The sequence below is a fragment of the Triturus cristatus genome, chromosome 11 (genome assembly GCF_964204655.1).
Source record: "Triturus cristatus chromosome 11, aTriCri1.1, whole genome shotgun sequence".
Taxonomy (NCBI): Eukaryota; Metazoa; Chordata; class Amphibia; order Caudata; family Salamandridae; genus Triturus; species Triturus cristatus.
In genome coordinates, this window is record NC_140594.1 from 197,097,448 (window position 1) to 197,109,527 (window position 12,080).

The 12,080-nt window shown below is 45.3% G+C and overlaps 1 long non-coding RNA gene across 1 annotated transcript in view; it reads left to right on the forward strand.

Moving 5' to 3' along the window:
- The first annotated feature begins 1,144 nt into the window (after positions 1-1,144).
- The window catches only part of LOC146783895 (uncharacterized), a 71,843-nt gene continuing 60,907 nt past the window's right edge, over positions 1,145-12,080 (forward strand). Inside the window, exons 1-2 of the long non-coding RNA XR_014970927.1 lie at positions 1,145-1,191; positions 4,684-4,773. This is a non-coding gene — a long non-coding RNA (uncharacterized LOC146783895). The remainder of the gene's footprint in view (positions 1,192-4,683; positions 4,774-12,080) is intronic.

The window sequence follows — 12,080 nt, forward strand, 5'->3', positions numbered from 1 at the left end:
GTTGTTGTTCCGAACACGTTTAAATGCTTTATTTACCACTTGTACGGGGTAATTCCTACTCACCAGTTTCTGGTGTAGGTCTGTTGCCTGTTCTTTAAAATCACTTATGTCTGTACAATTCCTTCTTAGCCATAGGAATTGGCCAAATGGGAGGTTGTTACGCAGGTGTCTAGGGTGAAAGCTATCATAGATCAGGAGGCACTTCTTTGCTGTCGGTTTTATGTGTGTGGTTGTTTTTAGGGCACCATTTTGGCAGATAATATTGAGATCTAAGAACACTAGTTCTTGGTCTGATATAGTGCTTGTAAATTTCAAGAAAGAACTCATTCTGGATATTCAGCCATTTCAGGAACCTTTTTGCTGTTTCTTAAATTCCGTTCCATATTACAGGAATGTCATCTATGTAGCCTAGAACCAAAGGCCAGGGGCCATTTTTCTGAAGACATCCCAGCATGAATCTATGCCAGAGGGTAAACAGCAATAGGTAAAAAACAGGGCTTTTTCACAACAATCATACAAAACTGGCAATTTATTAAATAGTAAATATCCTGAAAGATTTTAACACCTTAAACACCATAAACGATGATGGCTCTTTTCCAAGAAAATACCCCTCCCATGATGCATCATGAGTAGCCAACAACGGGGGCCATTTGTAATATGTTAGCGGTCTAGTAGATCATTGCAAGATATGTCCAGAACATGCAGCCCATAGAACACAGAACATAGCCCAATGGGTATTAATTATGACAACTCCACATCGGTCTTACACCGAACTGAAAGCATAAACCACTAAGGGTCATTCTTCTGGTTAATACTCCTTCACGATTATTAACAGCCAAACAACGGGGGCCTTTTGTAAAATGCTAGGGGTGTATTAGATCTTTTACAGAATACGTCCTGAACATGCAGCCCATAGCACACAGATCATAGCCTGTAAGGTAAAAATTAAGACAACCAAACAGAAAGCTTAAATAATGATGGCTCGTTTTTCCCAATAATACCCCTCCCATGATGCATCAGAAATAGCCAGTGATGACGGCCATTTTGAAAGTTAGCGAGCTAGACAAACATTGCATGAGGCATCAGGTACGTGCAACCTGGGTCTTTAAGGACAGAGCGGCAAGACACTTCCTCTATCCACGGAGCTACGGGCAGGCAGCGAATTCTGAGAGAGGGAGTAGCTTTGGAGTAGTAAGTATGGCATAGCCGCATTGCGCTGCAAAGCAGAAACTTGTTTCCGAATGCTTCCTGTAACCTGCATCAGCAATTTTAAAAGAACACTGTCTATCTTTTAGAGTGTGACTGGTGGCGTCCCTTCCCTCCTGTTCAGAGCTTATAGGGCATGGTTATCTCTCATGAAAAGTACTTTTTATCAACTTTGCTAAAATAATTAGCACTTAGCCATGACGATATTATAGTGTGTGTATTTTCTGTTACGCGTTGTATTGTCTTGTTTGTATTCAACTACTCACAGAGTTCAACGTCACTTTAAAAAAGTCACGCCGATTGAAAAATATACCACTTAAAAATATATCATGGTTTTTCCACTAGATGGTGATATGATTTGCATTGTGTTGGTAAGTTAACCCATGTTTTTTACATTATCATGTTTACATTATCATGTTTACATTATCATTCAAGATATGAATCAAGCAAGACAACCATATTAGGTGGTCATTGAAGCAACATACCTATTGGGTATTGTATGATTTAATTTAAATAATCAGTATATCGGCATAGAGTGAATACACTTACTTGTTGTAAGGAGTGATTACAAGGGATCGACTCTATTTGGTGCTGATGAAAAAGCCACAGGGGCAGGGTTTGAAACATGTAGACTGGGAGGCTACACATAAATTACATCGTGCACCTCCCAATAATTCCCTTTTTAATGCTATCAGCCACTAGATTCAATAAAGTTTAGGTTCCTAGTGGCCAGGTATTTTTACTATTTTTTCTCTCCACATCGAACTGACCCTTTTCACTCCCTATTCATTTTTAGATGTCGCCTAGCGGTGCAGCACAAGCGCTGCACACTTTGCAAGGCATGCAGTATACACTATAGGTGAGGGAGGCCCGCCCACTTTTTCATTGGCTTGTGGCTTTGTTGTTTCTAAATGCTGCCTTCTGATTGGTTTAGAGGCTGCTAGTCCCGCCTTATGACGGCCATGTCTCCTTCCATGGTTACTGGCCCCTTTACTGCGTGTTTCCTGAGCACTACTTTATACCCGTGTAAATGTAAATTGATACTTGTATAGCGCACTACTCACCCGCAAGGGTCTCAAGGCGCTTGTACGAATACCACTGTGGAACCCATCCTGGCTTTCCCTGTGAGGCGTCCACTCCTGGGCACCCCCAAGGTGAAGGCCAGGCATCCTTAGCGTTGTGGGGGCCGTTGTGGAGATTAAGCAAGCTATTGCCCAGAGTTGCAGAGTGGGACTCCATGATTGGAATGGCACCGAGGCGAGAATTATCAGGTCTGTGGAATTTTTGAGCCCAAGACACGCCAAGGCGGGGAATTGAACCCTGGTCCCGGGCTAGACCTCTGCATCAGGGTCTGCCGCTCTAATCATTGAGCCACACTTCTCCACCCCTGCCACCCCTCCCGTTCTACGTGCCTTCTCTCCTGCCCCACCCACTCCCATTTTACTTGCCTTAATCACGCCCGCCCACACGCACTCCCGTCTGCAATGTATTAGGTCTCGCGTAAATGCGAGTCCTCTTGCATTGCAAATGCATGTTTTAGTAACCATCACGGAAGAGAGGAATACACATATGCGCATCTATCTCTGCGCATCAGCAAGGCTTCTGCCCAAGCTGGGGCCATTTTATGATCAGGCTTAACGTCACTCACTCATATAAATAGGTCACGGGGTTCCGCCTGAAAAGTAAAGGTTCACCCTGACCCAAAAATGGTGGCCCATCGGGACATTGCTGCGCCTGCACGCGCGGGTATATGGTTGAAAGTGTGAGCATGCACGCTGATGGGGCCTCTGGCTTGCCAGTAAACATCCTGGCGAGATTTGAACACAGAATTTGGGCGGCAGGAAGAGGCACGTCCGCCATCTTGTTTGTTGTAGTAACTTGGAGGTGGATGGATTGTGGTGGGCGGTATCGTACAAACAGCTTTCACGCCAGAGGATTGTTGCATTTTTTTTAATCGAGGGCAGACCGGTGAAGAATGAGGTAAGAGCTGCTATGGTGTTATGCGGCAAGGGATGGTTGCCAGCAGACTCATCCGGGAGAGGTAGGCAGGCTGGGCTCATGGGGGCATGTTTTAAAGGAGGGCTGTGTTCAATGAGTGGCCTACACCCCCGGACTCAGTGCTTTCTCCCACCTGTCGTGTCCTGCTGGTGGAGGCCGTTGTTCTGGGGCAGGCGAGGGCTTTCAGTGTAAGGTTGGGGGATTCCGGCACCATTCCTGCATCAGCAGCCAGGCTCTGAGTTGCTGTCAGCCACTGCTTGTATTTGGAAACCGAAGTTGGTGTATTATCCAACATAACGAGTAGTTGGATGTAAAATTGTCAGCTTCAATGCACTCTTGTCTTGCTGCTAAAATCGTCAGCTTCAATGCACTTTTGTCTTGCTGGAGTTTATCAGTTGTGTGTCTATGGGGGAGGAGAGCTCCGCAATATGCACGCTGTAGCACCCTAAACAGTGTGTATACTTGAAGGCCATTCTCTTCTTCGTCTCTTTGGGTCAGGCCTCATTCTAATAAGTCGTTCTATTCCGGCCACTCCAGTCTAGGACCCCAGTACACATAGTTTTCACCAACTTTCTATCCTGTTAATGTGGCTACTTGGAGATAATTCTGCTGTCACTTTCCTCGTGCTGAGGTCTGGCGCGCGGCATGTCATTGTCAAGCAGCAGAGGATAATGGCTGCCCTGATTAAAATGTAGTTACGCTGCCTATTTCACAGTAATGAAAGTAAGCCCATCCTAGAATTAAAGTTACATTTCCATGTGGTTTTTTTCTCCTGTGTCCATATTCTTTCCCTCCATCGTTACGTTCGAGGAAGGAATGTGACTGTTCTGGCTCCTGTTGTTTTAAACGTTCTGCACAATGCGTGCCGAGGGTGACATTTATTAATTGGGCCCTGCTTTTAACTTTTGCACACATTTTTCCTCACGTTTAAAATACTAATTACTTTAACCTGTTCAGTGAAACCGTAAGTCCTTTCAAGCATAGAAACGCTCTCTTGCAGAATGTTTCAGTGACTCCGATGTTCTTACCATGGAGTTTATTGTTGCTTTTGTTTGTTTCTACTTGTAAGTATCCCTGCTCTTTCAAGTAGCTCGAGCAATTGAAAACATCCACTTGTCGATAACAAAAACTTCACGAGTTAATATTTAGAATGTATTCCTTGCAATAACCCAACACATATCACTGTTTCACTGCAAAAAGCTTTTTGTCTGTATAGCTAAAAACCTATAAGGTCCCAAAGGTGAGACCAATTGCATTGCAAATGCTTGTTATAATATAGTCCCCACCTCTCAAAAGTGCTCCCACGTCTCTGTCGGTCATAGCACGCCCCGCCCCGCAGCGGGGCGGGAAGAACCAGATAGTGAAGCATGCCACCAAGGGTCCTGTTGGTGGGTGAGGGTTATTTTAGGAAAAATAAGTATTTTCCCTCAGGGAATATCTGGAGTGAATTCTAACCTAGTGGATCTTTTTCCTCGGCAGTAATGCGCATGCGCGGGCTCCCGTGCATGCACAGTTCTCAGAAGAAGACGCGCTGGAGAAGGATCGAAGCTCAGGGATGCCGCTGATAAGGTAAGGTTACTTAACAATTGATTTTGTAATGTATTTAAGACTGTGGGCGGGAGGTGGGTGGGAGGCAGGCGGGAGGCGGGATGTGCGTAAGGGAACTATGCAGAGAGTGTGGAGATTGGTTTCATCTCCGCGCCTATCCGCGTAGGTCCCTTACGCACATTACGCCCACCCTTAACCGTGAGCCTTCTTCCTTTGGTGAGCTGCTCGAAGTCCTCTTGCAACTCTTGTGCCTCTGGCCCGTGGGTCATCTAGAAGGTATTCTTTAGCTTCAGTGGGCTCCCCTGATTGCTCAGGACCTGCTCTGACTTACCTGCTTGTGGTGAGTCACTTGGACCTTGCTGTTCCTGACACTGCACCTTTTTCTTCAACTATGTTGGTTGCCGTTGCCAAGACTTGTTGGTGCCCCTGCTGGACACTGACCCCTTGGCTATTGATTTTCGACCTGGGACAGCTTGCGCACTGTCCCTGGTCCTCCTCTGCATCCCCTGGTCCGTACAGCTGCAACTTCAAGGGCACCATCAACTCTCCTGCTTCGACGACATTGGTGGGCATTTCATCTTCCTGGTCACTCCTGAGTGGCGTAGACTCTGTCCCTTCTACTTGCAGGTACCTCTCACCTTGAATCCACCTTTAGGTTCCACCGGACACTTTCACCTTCTTCGCCAGCGGCATCTTTTCCAAAGTCCTCCATTGTGGTCTATGGCGGTTTCTGACGTCACTTCACACCTATGCACCTGGCTTCCCTGGTGTAGGTAACCTGGTTCCTGGGGTATCCATGGGTGGGGGACTCTCCAACTTTCCATCTTCCACTGGGATTATTCGGGTTCCGCTGGGAAGGGTCCTTCTTCTTTAAAATTGCAAACGCAACTTACCTATTGACTAACATTGAACACGCTGTCCTGTTCCCACTCTGCACACGACCTCCGTGGGGTTCCTAGATACTCACCTAAGGTGGTTCCTTGGGTCCCCGGCTCATCTACATCTTCTGGGTCCATTCTCGACTTTGGTCGTGGTTTGCATTCCACTATTTTAGTACATGATTTGGTCTCCCCTTTGTATTCTGGGGTATTTACGAATTCCATTGCCAAAGTATTGTGCGTATTGTGTTGTTTCTCTGGGTAGGAGATAATGCATTGTGTTAGTGAGTTTTAATAATAAATACATATTTTTTATAACTACACTGTGTGGTTCTTTTTTACTTAACCCATACCATAAGATGAAGTACTCGTAAAACAAGATGCTTTCCACTCCTTCTGGACTACGTCTGAGGGCTGCTTTCTACAGCTACCACTTAGAGAGTTTTCTAAGGTTGTCCAAAACCACTTAAATCACCTTAAGGGTTGTCTGGATGCTACACTTACATAAGTGAGCACCATATACCATGCCAGCTTCTCACAGATAGGTATCAATAATGCAGTTGTTTTCCATCTATCTGTTTCAAGTGACATGAAAGCAAATGTTGAAATATCCAAATGTCACTTGCAACCCAGAGGTTTTAGTTTAGTTTAGTTGTATTTAACAGTTTGATATCTTGCCAATACAAACATTTCATTGTATACATTAAAATACAACGCCTATCTTAAAAATCTCAAATAATCATAAAAACCTTACTTTGTACCTGTATACATATCGCTCTATAATACACTGGTCATAAGTGCACAAATATTCTAAATACCAATAGTAAAAAATATCAGTTGTGCAAAATGCATTTGTTTAGGTGCAAAAATATGATAATAGCAGGACTTCAACTCAGTGGCGGCTGGCACAGGTAAGAGCGTTGAGACGGTACAGGGTGGGGGGAGAAGTCGACAGACACCAGGTTAGTTAAAATTAAATAAAAAAATGAATAAAAACACTTTCCTAGCAGGATGCGGCGAGCGTAAGGTAAGTATTATTTTTATTTTTTATTTAATCTAAACTAACCCATCGTCTGTAGATTTTGAACCCTCCAGCCAGCCCTGCATATGCCCTGCCTCACCACTCTTACCTGTGCTGGCCGCCACTGCCTCAACTTCTTTTATTCAGAGGCAATTCAGTGAGAGACAGAACGCGTATGCACCAGCAATGATTTACCATTAATATAAAACTATCAAATTGTTTAGGTACTAAATGCCATTATAGCAGGCTTCAACTTCTTTTAAAGAATACAATAGGAGGCAGAGCACAGATCATATGTACAAAATATTCTAAAAAACACTATCAAAGTTGTACCGATGGTATAGCAATGTCATTAATTATTTGTACCAAATACAGTTATTTCGTTGAAAAATGCAAAAAGCGATATTGTTATTATTTGCGAAAAATTTGATTATTTGTGTAGAAAAAGCAATTTTTGCAGCAAGTGATAAGAACCATATAAAATAAAAAGAGTGGATACCTTAAAGATCCATGGTGTGCATGCTTCATAGCTTATACTATACTATAACATTAATAGATAGAAGCGATCTCACAGGACTCTTAATTCATAGATAATTGAATCAACCCATCTCATTCCAGAAAACAAATTTATTACTAAGAGACACAAATCAACTACCCGTTCAGCAGCCCAAGATTCACTCTATTGACAACCACCAAGGTACAATTTGATGTTAGATACAGCATCACACATCCTTCCCCTGTTCTGCTGGATGAGGGACAGTGGCGTCATGCGAGGGGCATACACAATATAGTTCCAGCACCTTACCCAGATGGTGTATGAAAAATTCATGTACAAACATAGGCAGGAAGAGGACAATCTTGGTCCTACACAAGCTTCTACTTGCAACTGAGGCACCATAGATCTGGCACCATAATAGAGCATGGGATCAGTTTCTAAGACTGCCAGAAACACACAAGGGTTGGCATAGCCTCCTGAGAGATATCTACTCCTCCTCAGCATCCATTCTTGGGAGGCAGGAACACTAGAAAGTCTAGTATGGTTGGCATTAAACCCACCATAGCTACATCACATATATCACAATGCCTCTCCCAGATGCTGGAGGGCATGCAGAGCCCTAAGCAGAGGCATGACACATGTCTTACGCCTAGTTTGGGTGGAGCTATTGAAGCTTCTACAGAGTGTACTGACTTACCCATTGTCCCACACACTGAAGGTGATGATCCTGGGCCTTAGGTGGGCAGACCGGAGAGCAATGATGATGTATAAATGGCATATGAGCCACCAGTGCCTGGGGATGGCAAATGTAATGATAACGCATAATTGGAAAAAAGCTGAATGCCTGCACTGACTATGCAGTAACATATACTATGAACTATACTTGCCATGGAATGACTGACTAGCAACTTGAATGGCACACATCTATTGTTTCATCGTAAATGGAAGCCTATCAATGAGCAGCTAAGCAGTGACATGTCTAACTCAGCTCAAGGCCATGCTGGAGAGCACTGGGACTCTTCCACTGAGGCACAGAGACAAGAACGCTCATTGGCCTATAAATGTCCCGGCCTGTACCTAGAGGGAACTGTGATACATTGTTGACTGAGCTGCCTAGTAGTGGGACTTGGTTGTAATTTTCTGGAGAGTGGACACTATAGGGTGGGCAGCCTTCTGTAGTTGGGTTTGGCAGAAGAAAGAGGAGTTGTTCAAGGGGAAGGGTCCAGGGACCGTACCAGAGGAGCTTGCCCTGTTTTTTTCTCTGACTATTCTTGTACTGAATGTGACCAAATATTGCGTATTACCTGCCCTGAAACCCACCCCAAGTGGAAGTGAGCTGGATGATTACCCCTATATACACAAATAAACTAATAAAAAGATGTAAAAAGAAAAGTGCATGTAACTGGGACCTGCCGCTGCACCCCGCCACACTTGTTAAAACACTTCTTCCTCAAAAACACACATTTTGTCTGGCATTCTTACATCCTACCTCCCCAACCTTAATAACATCCCCCACTCCCTTACCCATTCTAATATTTAAAACACAACAAAAAAAACACATGGGATTCTGCTACTCTTCCCCATCACCTGAGTAAATTCCCACCCAAGAAACCTGTCACACTCCCTATCTTTCGCTGCAGACTGAGTCTACCTCAGGAGTGGACCATCATTATGGATGGTGGGGCTCCACTGCCTCCATTTTACAAAGCATGTTGAGTATCTGTACGGGTTAGCAAAGTTCAGCCCGACAGACACTCACCATATCGGGGTCAGGCAACCAGGTGCTTTACGGGGGCTAATGCACAGACACCTGGCAGCTTGAGCCAAGTGCTGCCGGGCTGAAGATTTCACAGCCCCGAAGGCAGTAACCTCATCAGCCTCTCAAAGTCCTGTGAGGTCCTTCCCACATGACAAGAGGAAGCATCACCAACAGAGTCATCCCTGGGCGCTTCAAGTTTAATCTCTGAAGTGCCAAGGGCTGACTGTCTATTAATGACCCTTCATCACAGCGGGGGTGGGGTCAGAAATTCTTATGACCCAACTCTGTCAGGAGTTAGGGAATATTCTCCTCTTACTGGCTGAAACATGACAAGATTAGACACTGAGAGGAGGTGGCTGCTGGATCTTCTATGTTTCCTTCCCTGGCTAAGGTCTCCACCTCCTCCGCCTAACCTTGAGTTTCCCCCTCCTGCTACTCGCTGGCCCTGCCACCTCCGCAGCCAGGTAATTGCTTGTTTGAATGTTTGTGCACATGCACGTATGAATGTGTGTATATTTGTGCATGGGTGGATGAATGCTTGCAAGAATGTGCATGTGTATTCTTGTTATGGTAGGTATGTGTATGGGTGCTTGTTAATTCATGGATGTGAGTAAATGTGCTTGTGAATGGGTGGGTGGAAGTATTTGTGCACACTTGTAAAAGTATGGGTGGAAGTGAGAGTGCACACGTGTGCCTGCGCATGCCCCACTATTCCTAAAAATTACAAGACGCCACTGCTTTGCCTCCCTGTCTCAAGTCACACTCTGAAAGTCAGACATGAGAGAGACTCACAAAGGCGGGCAAGTTGACAGTCAAACTCTATTTCCCTCCTTCCTCGTGCTTCTTGAGAATTAGGGTAGGCTGTGAAACAGTATCCGGCAGAGCACAGGCTATAGGATAAGGCGTTATACTTTTCTGACATCAGACCTGTGAAAAAACGTGAAAATCCTTTTTACTGCTCTGATGTCTGAGAAGGAAATAACAAGGTTTTGAAGCCTCTTATTGCAAATGTCTTTCTATAGAATCCTTATATAACAATGAAGTTGTGATAAGACTATCAGAGGATGGCATTGGACAGAACTCCAAGTTTGAAAGTGAGTTATTCAGTGATCTGATGTAGGAGCAGTAAAAAGGAGTTTTGTTTTTTGGTTGTTTTACTTTATAGCAGTGACAATGTTTCCTCTGCATTTCCCAGACTTTAGGGGAATGTGGGTGATGCTTTGGTGTTACCAACGAAAGTATTCCCTGCACAGACATGTAGGCACAGTAAATATCTTTCCTGCCATCAGCAGCCCATCGGAGCCACTCAAACACTACTTGCTTTGTGCATAGTGTCACCGATTTGTACCTATTTCCTAATTCATATTGTGAGAAGATATCACAGCCCATGAGTTTGAAAAGGGGAAGGAAAACCCTTGGGATGTGATATATGGTGGCAGGATGCTAGGCATGTTTAACTTTATTGGAAATGTTTCCTACCACGGCCTGTTTCACTTGTTGGAAATAGGTGCTTCTGTATATACTGTTTTATATTTAAAAAAAGGGGTGTGAGGGAGTGAGGCCATCTAAGATGGCCGGGTGGATGTGATCCACAGTGGCTCTGCTACCACCATTAAGCAAATTAAGAAGCAACGGCACAGTTTTGCGGAACAAAGTCATAGAATGGCATTGTAACGACTTAGGCAACTGACGACAAGCCTTTTCCAGAATCAAAATTGAAGTTTGAAAGCCGATGGAGACAGAACACGGAACAACTGACCCTGCTGTAATTCCACTTAAGATGATACAGCGGTCGGAGCAGGAGACACCAGTGCGCTCTGATGGTGCCCAGTGAGAGTGGGTGAGAGGCACTTTGGTGGTCAGGCAGACAGACGCCTTAAGATGAGGGTCTTCAGTCACTGGTCCCACATGGGAGAGGCAACTTGAAGACCCAGGAACTCCAGAGGAGCCCAATGGCTGGGACTGCACCTGAGGGCCTGTAGCAGCGACAAGAGGGCCCCGACGTGCCTCCTTAGATGCCCATGGGGACATGGAGAGACACAGAGGGACCAGCCGAGTGCATAGTGAGAGACACCGGGTTTACCATGGTGCTTTACCTGACTTTAGCATGTCGGACTAGTAGTTGTGAGGGGAAAGAGTGAGGGCGGAAAGCATCGGCGAACCACCGCATGACATGCTTATCTGGCTGGGAGTCATGCTGTGGGAGTCATGCTATGAGGAGTTGAAATGTAGCATTGAGCCATCTTTAGCCTGGAAAGTTCACTACATGGGCAGCAAAACAGGCTCCCAGTCTCACTTTGATATGGTGGCTGCCAACAAGACCCATGAGGTGGCTCTGAAACAGGGTTAAGAATCATGAAGAGGGCACAGGGCCTCAGACCAGACACTGGAAGTCCACTTGGGCCCCATACGCACTAAGACCACCTCCTGCAATAAGTTATCCGATGTCTTCCTCGGCGAGGTGGAGGCTGTCTTGACTGGGCCAATAGCTCAAGTACTGCTCCTCCCCCAGTGAGGGTGTGACTACAGGAGACAGAAAAATCATGCTTGTTAGTGGTGTAGCCTCCACGTGGTGCCCTCAGTGGGCAGTCAGCGGTGGCAGAGGATCGTGGGTTATAGGAGGCGAGACGGGTCATGAGACGGAGGTGGCTGGCTGACTACCCCACATACTAATACAACAGCTCTTTATGCCGCTGAAAAAACAGCATAGGAGGGTCTCTAACTACTTCACCCCAGCGGAGAGAAGAGATTCCCAGGAGTTCAAAGAGTCAGGAAGTATAATGACTCTCACTAAAGAGGATTTGCTTTCTACCTTGCGAGATTTCAAGGCGGAGCACAGAGCAGAACTTAAAATGGATATGGCCTCATCCATGGACAAACTGAAGGCAGGTCTGATTGACCTCCCTTCAATAATATATAGATTCTTTAGCTACCAAAGTGCTAGATTTAGAAACCAAGACCCTGGAGCTGGAACAATGTACAAGCGACTTGGGTAACCTAACTCAAGAGTTTGCCGCCCAACTGCAAGTAGCCTTGTTGAAAAATAAAGATTTGGAAAACAGGTCCAGAGGGGATAATATCATCATTCGAGATCAGGATGAAGGGGTAGAAGGACCAGACCTGCAGGCTTTTGTTACAGGCCTGTTCACGGAAATACTTGGAGACAGTCAGACA